We start from the raw sequence: 17,094 nt of genomic DNA on the forward strand, positions 1-17,094 counted from the left end.
GTGTCACCGTGATGCAGTTTTTTGTTTTGTCTCAGGAGGCGTGCCTGACCTTTGGCATTTCCAGTGGTTTCAGGGCATTTTTTTTAAAGATCTCTAGCATGTTGCAGTCTTTCCTCTGCTCGGTGCTGGTCTGATTGCATTTCTGTATGCAGATGTCAAGGCTATTCAGAAACACTGTCTGATTAATTCATGGTCTCCCCGCCCTTTCCTAACGCTACAACTAAATTTACACCTCTTCTGATTGTCTCCAACCAGCTCTACCTGCTTAATATGAAAACTGGCCTGCTTCAAGGTAGGCTGGGGCATCTGCATTGCATGCAAAGGAACTGGTTGGCTCCTGACAAGAGGCCACAGCTGCCAAATGAGAGACAGCTTCATCATTGTCTTCATGTTTCAGACGGATGGCAGTGCTGACAGACAGGTGGAATAAATTGGCAAGGAGATCAAGGAGAGACAAGCTTACATTTCACCCCCCCTTTTGCTCTTGTTCTTACAGATTCAAGGTGTATTTTTATTCAGATTCAGCAGGCAGATGATAGAGACCGTTGGCCTGGTGGTGCATATGTTTTGTTACAGTGAGTGAATGCAAAGCATTTGCTTGTACCAATTTCCAGAGTATATAGCACAACACACTTTGCATAACTGCGCGCTTTCGTGTAGAGCCTAATAGCTATGTACATGTGGGGCACGCCATGAAATAAAAGAAATGAACTTATGCAGTTAAGTTCAGAGGTATGAATGAATGCACATCAGACTACTAATATTCAGTTTTCTTTCATTTTCACAATCATCTGTTGTTCTCTTTGTGTGAGGCTGGCGTATAAGAAAACAAAAAAGCGGCAGCTTCCTACCTATAAGTCATTCATAGTGTTTCCTACATTTTTAAATGCTGTTATTTTATTTTTCCCTGAAGTAAACAAACCTTGTTCAGTGCGATTCCAACTTAGTAACTCATCAGCAATGACCTGATGACTGTGGGAACCATGGGCAATATTTCAGAGTTTCTGATGAAGTCAGCAGATATCTGGGCCAAAACTTCCTGTTATGCGTGCGGGTCATTTTGCATGAAAGTGGATACATTTCAAAAGCTAGTATTGTGTCACAACAATGATGCAGTATTAGCGATTCTGAGGATATACTTTAGCAAATGTGTTATCAATGATAATCATTTCCTCAGGAGACTCTGTGAGTGGTATAAATAGCTGTTGAGTCCTTAATAGTCACTGTTACATGCTGTAACAGCAGAAAAAAACCCAACAAAAAAACCCTGAAGGCAAATGGTGTTCGTGCACGCTAAGTCTTTTGAAAAGCTGCATCTGTATCACATTCGGCACCTCCCACATAACGAATAATATGTTTAGTTTGTGCTGAAGATGTTAGATTATGGTTGTAAAATGGCTCAGCATACATGCATAGAGGTACGGGGTCATACATCATAGATGTATGGGGTCTAAGCAGGCTTTTGCACACCCCTGTCTTTGACTCCTTTGGTTTGTAGTGTGTTTGTAAGGTGGGAGAACTCACTGGTGTGTCTTTCCAGATCATTTTGTTTGGCTGTGCTTCCCAAATCTAAGCTTGACTGCTATTTCTAGATTACTTTGTATCACTGATGTCTTGTAACTGCATGTCTGTAATGAATGATGAATCATGCTGCAGCCCTACAACTTGACTTTCTTGTGTGGGGTACAGAAAGATGTCATAGGTTGCCATTTGTGTGAGGAGAACTGGTGATTGGCCAAGTTTGTGTTAGTGTGGCCAAAAATACTTGTGCTTCTTAAGTGCCTTGTGTGTAGTTGTACAATGGCAAGAAAGTTTTTTTCTACAGAAGAACTTTCCCCAAATGGATTGCAGTAGAACTCTGGCCGTCTAACCCTGAATGAATGTGCAAACCAGTGAAAAAGAAAGTAAAAAGAAAACCAAAATGAGACCTTAAAAACAAACAAAAACCCTACTTTGCATCCCAAATAGTTGATTCTGTTCTGTATGTATCGTTTTCATTGGGAGAAACTTTGCCTCCTTTTGATTTAGTTCCTGACACGATGCATCACCTTGACATGCCCACTAAAGGCTGCTGTTTGTTTACATATGTACACTCTTATAAGCAGTGATGATTTTCAACAGGCCAGTTTGAATCAGAAGTCACTGTTTGTTCTCTGTGCAAATGTGATGTCCGTGGTGTGCACTATAGATGCAGAGTGCACTTTCAGAGAGCAACCTTAAAAACAGCAGCCAGAGATGCACAAGCTTGAAGGAGAGGTCAGCCAAATTTAAATTGGGTATGTCTGTTCACTTTGCATGGATGGAATTGCAAATCTTTGTGACTGCACCTTAAAGAGATGAGCCTTCTCTCTTTCACATCAAGCAACTCCATTCACATCAGTATAAGCTTAACACATATTTAAAGCAAAACTTTGTGATGGAGCACCTAAAGTACTTTTTTTGCCATCAGAGCCATTAACAGGGACCGTTCTGGCTTATTTAAAGGATGGTGTCCATTTGCTGGACTTATGGTTTACTTTTTAAACTTTGTGTCAAAGTCGAGCAGTCCTCCTGCGTTTTGGAACCACATGGCAACATCACATGTTGTTTCAACACCCATTTTCAGTCTTTGTATAGGCAATACAATTATACAGTGCTATATAATCGAGGCACTCGAAGAAAAAAAGGGCAGGCTTTATAAGTCCAATTTCCATTAGCCATACCCTAAACTAGATGTTTAGTGGTGTTTTAAGTAAAACCTGAAAGGAGCAGAGGCCAGAGTGGACCCAGATAGATCATGAATATGTAGAGTGACATGAAGGCTGTTTATTTGCATCTAACAAAAAAAGAGTCAGTTGCGGAAGTGTGCATGTGAAGTCTTTCTGCCCTTTGCGTATGGGCATGGTTGTAACATTAATATCTATTTGTACACACTTGGCAGGATTTTTGTTGATCCATTTGGTGTAAACAATCAAAAGTAGAACAGAAAAGACCTTTTTTCCTGTATGTGTTTTAACCTAATGAGCCATCATGTAGTGTGTGACAGATCTGGGTTTGTAATCAATATATAACAAAGGGGGATATCTTAATCATCATCCGTTTTAAGCGACCTGAGCACTGAACTGTGTGAAGAACAAATCATTTGCTTTTTTCACAGCTATAAAACAAACAAAAAAAGCGAAAGAGATTTTACGGCCCACGTGATTACCTCTGTCAAAAAACGTGACCGCAGTGGCAGTTTACGGCTTTCAGGAGGGCCGGAAGCCAGGTATTCCCCACCATACATATAATTAAAACTGATTACATATCTGTATCACTAGCTTTGCCTTTCTCAGCGAGTCCTTGTTTTCTTTTAGATATTCTACGCAAGCTGTTGAAAACCATGAGTGTGGGACTTGATCCTCCTTAGGTTGCTTTTCTTTCCCTAAGAGAAAATTGCATGTGATTAAAGAGAAATGTCAACATTTTCCGCCAACTTGTAACCCTGCACTGCATAGCTTCTCTAATAAAAACAGAAATTATGAGGAATGCTCTTCAGCCGAAGTGACGAAATAATCTGAAAGCAGACAAACAAAATGGTTTTTCTATTGTGCATTCTACTGCACCCATTGGTTCATTCTGAAACTTTTTGATGTATAATTCAATGAAGAACACTGAACTGTAGAGATTAATTCTGCTGTTGAGAACTAAGAGTTACCAAAAAGTAGTGCCAATCTGCATAAAGAGTACAAGTGACAGTAGCTGTACTAAAGTGTACTGTACTTCTAACAGGACATGTCTGGAAACTAACTTGGCTTTTAACTGATAGTCATTGTTTCTTATAGTCACGACTGGTCCTCACCTTTACCTATATTATTTTAAACATAACAACAAAGGTCCTATTTACATTAAGTACTTTACTATCCCAAGCATGATGTTTTGCTTATCCCAAATTCTTAGTGATGTGTTATTAATTAAAGTTATTAATATGTAATAACTTTAGTAATATGATAATATATATTCTATAGGTTGCCCATATAGAAATCTATATGGTTGATTAAGTCAGAGGATCCTTTACATTTAAGTAAACGATATCAACTCTTCGTCAGGTAAATATCAGGGAAGGGAGAAAATATTTTTCTTTTGATCAGTCTTTCCTTTTTTCACGAAATGAAAAGTTTTATTGTGTGTATTTTTATTTGCATGTTTATTGTTTGTGGGGGGTTTTGTCCATATGCAGACATTCTACAAGACAAACTTTCTTTGCTTCCCTATTTATTAACAAATTTTGGAGTGTTGTGACTGAATGATTGCGGTAAAAATCCAGGGGGATTCAGGTGTGACAGTGATACTGTTGTTTTGACAGCATGTTAAGGTGAAGTCCCACCTGAACTATTCAAACATGGCAACTGAAGTCATTGCACACAAACCCCATATGAGCCTTTCATAAGCTGTGATTGGACAGATGGAAAACAGAGAACAATAAAAACTAAAATCGTAGACGAATGCATGAAAAATACCAAGAAAGAAAAATACAAAGATGGTAAGCGTGACTGGAAAAGTCATGAAACAGAAAAGAAAGAGCTGGAAAGACAGAGCGAGGAAGAGACAGTGAGAGAGTAAGGACTTACTGTGGACTTACTGTAAGTCCTCAATGTGTCACTCTGATATCTAAGCCTAATGCCGACACCTAAGTGGCCCTCATTTAGTCCGTTAGGAGCCACCCCGGTCAGGACATGTAAGTGAGGTGGAAGCAGACACAGAAGAGGACAGGATGTGCAGGTTAAGGTAGGGATTGACTGGATATGGTGCAGCGCAGATGTAATCCTGTCTCTCCGCTGCTTGAGTTTCGATCTCTGTTGACGAAGCCATGTGTTGAGATTTGCTCCCGGGCCTGGAGATACTGCATCTTTGAATTTGTATCACAAAACCGTGCAGCCAATTTGCTACAGGACAGTGACAGAATATGCGGAAGAGAGAGTTTACATCTGTATACCTGTGCAATCCCTCTAACCCCCTCTGGGGAGATAACCGGTCATTTTGGATTCTGCACTGTTCAGCTTGAGGTCCTGGCTGTGTGCTTAAGGCAGCAGCAGAGAACACAGTGCTTCACTGTCTTAGTAGTCTTCACACAGGCTTCACAGACAAAGTGCAGACAAAAGTCTGAGCTTACACCTGTAAATGTGCCTCACTCAGACTACCTGCTGTAATCCTGTGAGCCGCCACAATCCGCCAGTACAAAGAGAATTGATGATAGGGTATTATTGCAGTATAGTAAATATGGCCCACCCTTAGAAGTGCCTGAGATTATATATTAACACTGTTTTCCTAGATGCAACTGTACCAACACTGAGCTGCTCTTTAGTTTGTAATTAGATGATGGATTTCTAGATCAATCGCTGGATGAAACTACGTTGTGATTATGGTTGTTTGTGTAGATTTCAGCTGCTTAACGAATAATAAATGTTTAGCCTAAATTGTTTTGTTCACTCTATCATGCAGCGTCATTAAGATGATGATGTTCTACAAAATCTGCATACTTAAAAGGTTAAGTAATGATGCCAGTATTTCACTGTAATACCTGCCGATCATGTCTCAAAGCTTTTCAAAATATAGGTTATGGCAGAACTGTTATTACAGTCACAGATGTCAAGTGTCTTATATAGTCTTACTGTAAACTGTAAGATTCCTCCCATCAGAGATGGTGTGGTGAATTAAAAGATTATTCAAGAAACTGCACACTTTTCTACAACAAACCATGTCTTGGAATAGAGTAAAATAGATTATTAGAAGTGTAGCTATGTTGACTGACAGGTGGATGCACATTATTGCTACTGCTGCTATCTGCCTGCTCAGCATCACCTCAGCTAATTAGAGTCACTAACCTCGCCTTTTGCATTGTGGAGCATTTTTTAAAACTCAGCTATTTGACAAATATCATGGCCTGTGTGATTGCTATGTGATTATTTGTAGATTATTTGTCCAAGTGGTCTGTGATCAAGTTTTGGTGGTTGAAATTCTAGCATTTTTGTTTATAACTTACTTAACACTAACTGGTATGCACTCACTAGGTACTTTGTTATGTACACGTGTTCAACTGCTTGGTAACACAAAAATCTAATCAACCAATCGCATGGCATTAAGACATGTGCCTACGTGTCTAAATGCACTGAGTTTCTTTTCCAGGTCATGTCAGCCTGCTGAAGTTCAAACCAAGCGTTGGAACATGGTTTGATTGTTGGTGCCAGATGTGCTGGTCTGAGTATTTCAGAAACTTCGGCTCTACTGGGACTTATCATGATCATGTCAATGGTTTACAGTCAGAAAAGGAGAAAGTGTCCAAGTCAGTAAAAATTATCTTTTGATGCCAGAGGTGAGAGGAGAATGGCCAGACTGTTTTGCACTGATAGGAATTAAACAGTAACTCAAAAAATCACTTTTACAACCAAATGCAGGAGAAGCAGATGGGCTACAGCAGCAGATCATCACACCGGGGGTCACTCCTGTCAGCTAAGAACAGGAATCTGTGGAAAATCTGTGGTCTGATGAGTCTTGATTACTGCTGCGGCATTTAGAATATGTCATAAGCAACACGAAAGCCTCGATCCATCCTGAATTGTATCAACAGTTCAGGCATTTATGTATTTCAGATGCACCCGTACAGTCTGTTGTTGTACCTTGCTAACTAAGCAACCTAGCATTAATTGATAGCTTAGCCTTCCGCAGCCTGCTCGGTCCAAATGGTCATTTCTTGCTTGAAAACAACTGATGGAAATGACCAAAAAACATTCTTCTTTAGTTTGTGGAAGTCTTTAAACCTTCACAAGCTAAAGAGTGACATCGTGATGGTGATTCTTTCTGTGTAACAGGATGTTGATTATTCGTCTCACCTTAAGGGTAAATTTTTTTATGCATTTAATTGAGTCACTTCTGGTAATGATCTAAATAACTTTTTCTTTTCTTTCTTTTTTCCCCCTGTTCTTAATTTATAAACTCAACATGGTCACTTACTTTTGGGATTATAGAAACTAAGCTGTTTGACTGGCTTTTATAATCAGATTGATGTTTCTTAACCTGATGGAACTAACAAGTCTCAGGCAAAATAAGCAGATTTTCAATGAAGTAAAGGCAGCATCAGATAAATCCTCTTGATTCTTGTTTGTCTCATTTGGACTCCAACAACAACAACAGCCTGGCTCAGGGCAGTAATAACTATTTAGCAGAAGTTCAGTGGCTTTGAATAACAGGTAAATCCGAGTCACAAAAAAACAATGGAGGCTTCAATCAGCGACATTACAGCCTCGAGTTAAATGTTTTGCCTGTTTGTCACAAAGTCACTTCGGCGAGGATGGGCTTTGAAATGCACAGATGCGCAGAGATCCTGCAATGAAACGTCACAATAACTCAGCTAAAGAGGCATGTGATTACAAAGAAAGCTGGCATACACATGTGCGCACACATACACACGCTCTTCCCGTTTACCGTTCCCCCTCTTGTTCTGGCACAGTCGGTGTGTCAAAGTGTCAGAGGAGCAGTTGAATAGCTGTAGCAACAACATTGAAGGCAGGGCGACCGCGTGATGCAAGACTGACACTCTTAACCTGCCTCTATCAACACACACGAACTGCTTCAATGGCAGAGCAGCAATTCTCTCACGGCTCTAGTCAAAACAAGGTGTTCACACTCTTTGCATTGGCCAGAAAGCTCCTCTCTTCTACACACAATGCTTATTTGTTGTATTCACACACATAAAGAGCACAAAAAAACAACATGCTGTTCTCATAAACTCAAAAGAGCCCCTGAATCCAGGTGAAAGCCCTCATTTCCTATTGATTTCACCTGTTAAATCCACTTCAAGCATGAAGGAAAAATGGAAAAAATGAAGTTTACAAAAGGATTTTCAATTCCTAAGAAGATTTGGATGCTTACTATGAACAGGCTGGAACCTAATATTGAAAAGATAGTCTTTATAGTTGGTAAATTAATGTTAGAGTACAACAGTCTCTTTACTAATCTTGGTTAAGACCTAGAGATAATTAAATTAAGCTTTCTGAGTCAGTCTTGGGAAACTGATATAAAAAATTATTGGCAGGATAATCCCAAGAAAGCACTTTAGGATCTTCTTACGTGCACAAATTAATGTATGAAGTGTCATGCTGTAAAATCAGAGTTATGCCTCCACTGTCTTTTGTCAGGTAGTAGCTTTCCAGGACCAAAATTTCACAGGAAGTGTACAATGTGCCAAAATACGGTCACAGAAGGGGAAACAGTGTGACCGCATTGAGATTATACAGATATTCACATTAACTACTTACATTTAGAATTGAAACAGAAATTCTGAAATTCCTCAAAAAGTTGCTGCAGAGTTTTCAAAATTTTTTTTAGTAACAAGAAGGTTCAGATAGATAGATTGATTGATAGATAGATAGATAGATAGATAGATAGATAGATAGATAGACAAGGGAAATTGTTGAAATAGTCTGAGATTTAATCTCTTCATTGCTCTTTCCAAGCATGCCTCTGTTCATCATTAAAACTCTTGCTTGTGGTTTGCCTCAATCAGCTATGGTTTTTCTTACCCTGGAGGAATCATGACTAAATTATTTTTAACCTGTGAAGAAAAATAAGCTCTTGAAAAACAATCTGCCTTACAGACAGCCCACATAATTTCCACTCTGAAAGATCGAGAGAGATATTTTACACCTACGGTGTTTACATTAGGCAACAAACACGTGTAAATGTAACATGTTGCTGACTGTTTTATGAATCTGTATCCCTTGATGGAGCTGCACGTGGTAAATTACATGCTTGAAGGATGTAATAGGGGATGATGGTTGAGTGTAGAATAAGGGTTGAGAAAGCTTTGTCGAAAGATCTGACATTAAAATGCATTAAAATTAGCACGCGTGTATGAGATGCTGAAGAACTTTGGAGGATTTCTTGTCCACGCTTGATTAACCTGAAGTCCAGATTTAAATCTTTACCTCAGAAGAATAGCCTAATCACAAGCAGTTGTTCCCTGCAGCATGCAGTGATACTCTAACAAGTAAAAGTAAAAAAATTTAGATGATTAAAGTAATAAAGTGCATGCATATGTTGTACATTTTAACATTATCATATTTTACAGTGGGCAGAAGAAGATCAATGGACTTTTACACTTTATTGTGGCCATCTTTGATATTCCTTATAGAGGTCAGTCCCACTTTAGTGCTTAACTATCACTACCTCACAGATAGTGCTTTCTGTAGAGTGACAAGAATGATTTTGGTCTACGTGATTTTGAGGTTAAGTAGAGGAGGTGAAGGACAGTGTAATTATCACCGTGCAGATTTTCCCTCGAGTCCTTCACACTGTCTCTCTCTCTGTCTGCTTTCCTTTTCTTAGCATGACAGAATTCCCCGAAGCGTGACCTGTCAGTTACTGCCGTCAAAAGAATTCGCTCACAAACAAAAATAAAGGAGCCGAGCATTGGCGAAAGCATGCACACGTGAGTAGCTACAGTAACAAGTAAAGATGCAGGAAGTCTAGTTTAGAGCACACACTGGGAGACTATTACTCTTGATGTCTGGCTTTGAAATGAACAGTCAAAACAAACATAATCATGCACATACAGTGTGCGAGCATTAGTGCACAAATAAGTAGATTTACATTATGTGAAAAAGTTTTTGATTCTGCTTTTTTTTCTTTTTTAGTATGCACGCAGTCAGCTGGACAATTGCAAGAGCATGCATGTGCATGCTTAAACTGTGGCTCATGATTTACACTCCCAAATGACTCATCATGACATTAAATGAAAACGAGAGAGCGATCAAATTATCTTTTATCCGCCGGCTGCTGCCTGACAGGATTGCAACTGTGTTTGAAAGTTAAAAATTTTTTAAAAAGCGGAAAGCCTCTAAGGCTGGGCTGAAGTTCAACGGTTTCAGGATGTCTGCCATGCTCCACCCGTGTACTATGTAAATCAGACAAATGAGCAAGATGCATGATGTAATGAAGGAGAAGACTACAATGTTTGGGTGTGTCAGAGCATGGAAAGTTTAAACCAATGAGGTACCTCGAAGACAAAGAGAGGCATGAAGTCACCTTTGGAGAGCCCTTTTTTTGATAGGCATGAGAATTTTTAAAAAACTATTCAGTGCACTTCTGTGAATTGACGTATTATTGAAATCACTCATACTGAGTACGTTTCACTTCAAGTTTCACAAACATGCCAAATGTTTTTGATTGGTTGCCTTCATCTAAGGAGCCATAGTTTGTGTGCAGAGAAAGTTCAATATTTTTTGCATTATCGTCTTGATGCAGTTTTGCATTTATTTAGTTCAGCATGTTAGATCAGAGGCAGTTATTGTCATTTGTGATGGCTATCCTTTTCATAACGCCACTGTAAGTTTTCGATATTGCTGTCAGTCCTTGGATGTTGGAAATCTTGGATGTTGTGTTTTTGAGTGCAGAGCTGTGTTCAAAGCGCTTTCCTGCTTTCCATTATAACATTAAGGGAGGTGTATACAGAATATCTTATATTTGATCATCATTTTATAAGTCATGATTTCCAGAAAGCCTCATCTTGTGTTACTTCTAATATTAAAAGATGAAACCTTAGTCTTTGTGAGTTTTGATCAACACATTCTTCTTGCTCCTGTAGGTTTGTCTACAGGTTTAACCTGATTCTGCCTGTGACATGGACAATTGCCTCGCAACTATTCAAAGAAGCAGAATTTGCCAGTCAGAGTCAGTTTCTAGTAATAACCCCTTTCAAATATCATCCTCCGTTTCACGCACGCCATCGTTCGAAGGTGTGAGAGGTGTAGCTCTAAACATTTTGACAGTTTATGGAAAGTGTTCATGCTTTCTGCAACAATAAAAAAAGCACAGTGACACAAAGGGCTTGTCATATTTCATCCTCACTGGAGGAACATACCAACCTCTCAGGGTTTTTTCCCAATCTTTTGTCACATTTGAAAAAGAAGTGTACAGCAGTGCGAGTAGTTTTGTGAGGGACAAAGTGGCATTTTTATCTTATGCTTCCACTGGATGCCAAGTCATGGAATCAGCATTACTGATTGTAGTTTCAATTTCGCGGCTTTCCAGCCAGCGGCTATTGAGATTTCGTCAAAGAGCTTAGACGTGAATCTCCGAGGAAACATCAGGGGATAAACATAAACAGATTACAGTCATAGTTAAATATAACACATTCAGATATGGGTGTGGAGTTGGTACAGCGCATAGCTACCACGAAATTCCACCCACGCTGTTTTATACAAATGGTTTGTGTAAGTTCCGTGAGCTTTGTTAGATTCAGACGTGCATGGCTGAAGTCTGTCTGTCAAAACTCCTTTGTGAGTCATGCATCTGTCAGTACACTGTAGCACGTTAACAACTAGCGCCAGCTATGTTGTAAAGGTCAGTTCACAACATCCCACGTGGTTCTTACTGTATTTTCAAGGTATTTGTTGTGACTTGCTGGTTTCAAGTAATCTGAACTCTTGAGTGTTATAATAGAATTTTCAGTGAGTGACAGGTTATGTGGTTTTTGTTAGAAATACCTCACCTTACAGTGACATCTACAGTAACACTGATCCAGTAGTGCTCTATAGATACCAATTATAGGTTGGTGTAAAGGATACTAAAAGATTCCTGCATACATACATACAAGTGGAGTGTTGGATTTTCCTGAATTCCTAAATTGCTGATGTAGATTTAGATGACCTCCATTAGAATAACTAGGTAAAAAACAGGTATTATCAACGTAGAAATTTTGCAGAAAGCCGAATTGATGGTCAGGTGAATGCCATGTTATTATTGAACCACGTTGAGCTTGTCAAACAGAATTCTAATCAACTCACGTGAGGGTGTCTGTTTGGTTGTATTTCAAGTAAAGCCGCCTCGGGCCAAAGAGATATCGAAGGCACTGGGTTGTGACAGCTCACACCAAGTAGAATCAACACCTGTGGATTTTCAGATATTAAAACATTTAGAGTCTTTGTAAAGGTGGATCATGTAAGGGCATGACTGCCTGAGGATATGAACGTTTGGTTTTGATCAGTGGAATCTATCTGCATTTTTCCTCTTTTGTCTCTGCAGCTGTTGTTTGTTCTCTTGTGACCTGAATCAGGATGAGAGCTGATTTAGCTGAGCTAATGACACATATCACACTACAGAACCATCACTTCAGTTCCAACGCATCACTTCACTTTCCAGCATTTTGAACTGCTGCTTAGATCTGAAGCTTACACTACACCTGCTAATCAGCACTGCGTGCAAGTCAGGATCAAACTTGACAACATGAACAATTAGGATAGTAGTTCTGTTTTTTTTTGTACTCTGCAATCTGTTAAATTTTTTGGCTTGTAAGTATTTTATACATATATATGACTTGTTTAACACTCAATTTGCAAGTTTGTTTAAATCCTCTCATCAAGCAGGCGAATACTAAACTTTCACTACAAATGTTACTGAAGAATAGCTGCATTATTTTTGTATAAGTTCATAATAACTTATATATTGACAGTATTGGTAAATCTACCACTTTGCTGGAAAATGCTTTAAATAGAAAAGCAACTTGTAATGGGAGCCAAAGGGCAACTGTAAAAACTTTTCACTCTGCAATGTGATCATTTTTCTGCTCCAGAGAGCTTTAACAACTCTTATAACAAATGTCAAAGTCTCCATTTAACAAGTGTTTTTCCCCTCTCGGCATTCACTCCCACCTGTCTGGTGTCAAACTTGTCCTTTAATTTCCCCGAAAACATATATGTCTATATGCATTTTTCACCCTTAAAAAAGTTCCTATCTTCTTTAATTGACTTGTCTAACAGATGGGCTGTCATATCGGTTTCTCTTAACAGCCACATCCACGATTCACCCACCAGAGGATAATGGCCAAGTGGAAAGGTGCCTTTAGGTGCCTCCGAGCCCTTTTTCTCCTGCTACCTTGGCCTGATTAAAACAATTGAAGGGGAACACACAGGATACTTGACCCAAACGGTCTATCGCAGTAAATTGCTTTTGTTAGGTGAGGCTAGTGCTATGCCTGGCCTGCCTATCTGCCCGTGTCTAGAGGGGATTTGAGATGCATATACATGAGCGGTGCAGGTTGGGAGGGGAGTCAGGTGGAGTTCTGGAGTCCAATTTAGGTCTGCTGGGAGAGGTGAGGAGCACAAAGGAGAATGGAGAAAAGGGCATGAGGCGAACCTAATAGAGCTTCCTGCTAACAAGCCCCATCTCTGGGCTTTAAGTCTGATGTCACCACATCTTCTCCTCCTCTTCTCAGAACGCTCACTGTTTGCCTCTGCATAATGTCCCACACTCATTTTGTTATGCTGTAATGCTACTTTCTCGCCTTTCCTCCTCTCACACCAATTTGGAAGGGCAGCAGTGAGTTAAAGACCATTTCTCTTTCTGCCTCATTTGTAGAGGCATAGAATAGCACAGGTTCTAGTGTTTGTTTGCATGTTTGTGTATCTGTGCGTGTGTGTTGTCTGTCAGACAGGTGCTTTGTTAAGCTGCTGCCAATCATTGTCTGGGTTGTCTTCACCTCCCACGGGAGTGAGGTTTTTTCTTCCACACACCGTTTGTTTGCAAGTGTAACCAAAAGGCAGCAGACAGGTTCAGGAGAGGAGATTACATCTCTAGTGTTTTTTTTTTTCCATCTTTTTGATATTTCTCATGCGTCCCACGCTCCAGACAGTCACGGGAGTTCATTAAGGTGGAGTCCTTTTTAGCAGTGCTTGGGGTCTGATAGGACACGGGTCAAAATGTTTCTCCCAGGCAGCATCTTCCTGTTTAACAAAGTCAAAAGTCGTTTTACTTTTTTTGTTCTCTAAGTTCAGGTTGTGGAAGTCATACTTCTTGTATGTGAAAACTAATTTCATCCAACATGGAAGTGGAAAAACTGACTGAGGCATGCCAGTCTATATTGATTAAAAATGTCAAACTCAAGAAGCGAACATGCTCACAGCCTCTTTAGCAAATGCCCTCCTTCCTAATGACTATACTGCAATGATTGTTCTCTAAACTCACCTATTAAGGCTTAAAATTGAAATTTGTGGCTACTTTGAATGACTGGTATGCAAACACATTAAGCAGGAGCCCAGCGCTTTCTGCTGGAGCAAAACTGTTGTAACTCAAGCTAGACCCTTCCACGGTGTTTGTGCCGTTGGTGGCTTTATGAATCATTTTAATTGGATTTTCTGACAAATAACACGGCGTACTATATTTTTTATTCTGTTACTTTATCAATACGCTAACGTTGAGGCTTCAAAATGCAGACACCAGAAGTGATGGTGACTATGACCATACTTATATGTACAGTGTATATGATCGATTATTGTGGTCAATATAGTACAACCTAGTACCACTCATTTTTGTACCTTTGTGGAATCTCAGGCAAAGTCTGACACACATAGTTGACCACATACTGTGCACTCAAAGGAACGCTCTGCAGTGTTGGTTCTGGTCCTTGATGCTGCACGTTTTTCCACTTGGCTGATTTGTCTCTTATTTTATGTAAACTTCTCTTCCCGTATATCATCATATTACATTTCCAGACGGATTATTTCAGGGTGTCTTTATAGCAAAGCTTTTTGTCGTCCTCTTGGTCGATGGCCTTCTGTCAGCTCACTGTAGAAGAGCTGCTTTGGTAGCCTGTTATGCAACCAAGATGTCCAGATCGCTTTAGTTTATGCTTGGCATCTGGTGACTATGACCATTTTTTTTATATATAGTGTATCATTTAACCCAATATGTTCTTCTCTTTTGATTTAAATTACAACATAGCAGCTTAATAGAAAGTTTCACAAACTCGTCAGCCCAAGACTGCGAGGCAATACATTTTCAGTCAGGAAAGGTGTCTGTACACAGCCCGCACCATATGAAAAGATGATGTCAACCCTGCTGCTGTTTGGCAAACGATGCAGAATTGATGGATCCAGAGATTTGGATTTATTTCTTAGGATAAGTGAACCATTTGATCTACTGCTCTTGGCACTAGACAAAAGTCAGCATGTTCACGCTCTTAAGACCTTGAATATATGTGCAAATTTTAAAGCAAATTCATCCAGTAGCTCTGAGATATTCTAGTCTTAACCAAACTGTTAGACTGAAGAATGTTCATTCTTTCATTTGCTAGCTTAGCTGGAATTGCCCAGCATGTGTACCCGTCTTTCTCACATACGCACACACCAAAAATTGTGGTGGATTCAAATGCAAAACCCTTTTTGACCCCACAAAACCTCTTGAATGTGAAGAGCTGCTTAAATTGAGTTGTGTTACCACTTGATCATTCAGGAGGTGCTCTGTCAGTGTGCTGGGTTAAACTGGGAGCTTGTCTGCTTGTCAATCAAAGCAGTACAGGATGAAACATCTCTGTCAGAATCAAATTCGCCCCCCGTCAGCTGCACGGCACCGCACTCATTTTGACATCTTTGTTAAACAAGGCCTCTGACAAGTCCTCTCTCTGCAGGCTTAGATAGGCTACCTGGGGAAATCACAGCTGTCTGGGTGTGTGATTGTGTGTATGTACATGTCATACATATCCATGATGCCACCTCTCCTCTACTAACATGAAAGAACGGCTGTGCGCAGGTCTGTGTTAGAGCATCGATGTACTTGGGTTTAGTGACTCCTGGGTGTAATTGACAGGCTCAGGCTCCCTTGCTAATGCTGGTCTCACGGGGGGCAGTTAGGCTGCCTATGCTCAAAGCTGCAGACCTCCACTCATGGAGAATGCATAAAGGGATCTCTAGTGGATCTGTGGATTAGCTGCACTGTAAAGAACGAGGGGGCAAACAAGGCCACGGCAGGTGAAGTTATTCATCATGCTTCACTTGTGTGTATTTGTACAACTTTACAAATTGCACCAAGTATTATAAACAGAAAGAGCAATTATGCCCGCATGATATGAAATTCAAAAACCTATAATTGCAGTGCAGTGAATTTGGGCTTGAATGCAGAATTTTAATAATTGCACAGGATATTTCTTTTTACGTTCTGAAACCATAGTGATGTGTTTATCCTGATTTTTACAGGTTTTACTGATTGGTTGGTTTAGTACGGTTTCATTATTTTATTCAATATAACTCAAAATATGAGCAATAATAGTATGGTAATATATAGTATAGTATTATGTATGTATTTAAGCCTAAATGTACACATTTGACCCTCTGTGTATTAGAAAAAACTGTAATTATATTCAAACTTGTGCACCCAATACTTATTTTTGAAGTCATTAAAATGTATGCTGTATAATAAATCCACCCTGGAAAAAGAACAGTTTAAAGAAATCATTAAAAGTTCAAATTTACTGTGACATTCACACCCGTGATGAATACATGTAAACTTTTGACCACAACTGTACAAACACAACTCAAACACACAGAAAAGAGCACACCTCTGTCCTTTTTTCCACAGCTTCTCCTTCCATATCTGAGTATTTCTAAGGTAATGTTTGCCACCCACAGGCAGCCTGACATGACCCAACTTGAGGCAGTGCTGACCTGGTGGGTCTCTGCCAGTAGTGGCAGCATTAACAAATACTATCTCTCATCCAGAACATCAAACAGGGCATGGCCTCAAGGAGGAACTAGGGGAAAGGCTAACAGGTATTACTAACGTTGTGTTTGCAGATCTTATCATTTAATATTTAATGAGCTCTTGTATCTACAATGACCCAGTGCTCTACCAAATCAGGCGTACATAATTAATTTACATAGCCATGAATCAAGTATTAGTATTACGAGCAGAAGTAGCAACTGACAAAACACCTCAAACACAAAGCGTTTTTTCATCACTCTGGAAAAGAAGACCAACCATCCGGGCAAGTGCATCAAACAAAGAAACAGCAGGCAAAATAAAGTAAAAGATATTTTTGTAGTTTCTTTTTTCGTTGGTTGGGTTTAGGAAAAGATTTGGGGTAAAATACATCCCTTTACAACCACAATCCTGCACTTTAAAAAATGATCTCATTAATGCCCTTGCATGTACATTAGCGCCTCTGCTAGCTTTGGAAAAAACAGCATTATCTGACACTCTGGGCTTCTTCTCAGTCCACAGGTCTTAGTCTATCCTTATGAGGTACTGTAGTATGTAATACTCAAGTTCTATATTTAATAATAGTAACTAGTAAATATTGAGGGTACC

The 17,094-nt window shown here is 39.6% G+C and overlaps 1 long non-coding RNA gene across 2 annotated transcripts in view; it reads left to right on the plus strand.

Annotated features, from left to right (window-relative positions):
- The window catches only part of LOC116319034, a 34,862-nt gene extending 24,308 nt beyond the window's left edge, over positions 1 to 10,554 (plus strand). The window contains exons 3-5 of one of the 2 annotated variants that reach the window (XR_005614592.1): positions 9,086 to 9,150; positions 9,343 to 9,445; positions 9,651 to 10,554. This is a non-coding gene — a long non-coding RNA (uncharacterized LOC116319034). The remainder of the gene's footprint in view (positions 1 to 9,085; positions 9,151 to 9,342; positions 9,446 to 9,650) is intronic. The other variant, XR_004199354.2, reaches the window with a different exon arrangement.
- Positions 10,555 to 17,094: the final 6,540 nt, after the last annotated feature.

The sequence above is a fragment of the Oreochromis aureus genome, linkage group 10 (assembly GCF_013358895.1).
Source record: "Oreochromis aureus strain Israel breed Guangdong linkage group 10, ZZ_aureus, whole genome shotgun sequence".
Lineage (NCBI taxonomy): Eukaryota > Metazoa > Chordata > Actinopteri > Cichliformes > Cichlidae > Oreochromis > Oreochromis aureus.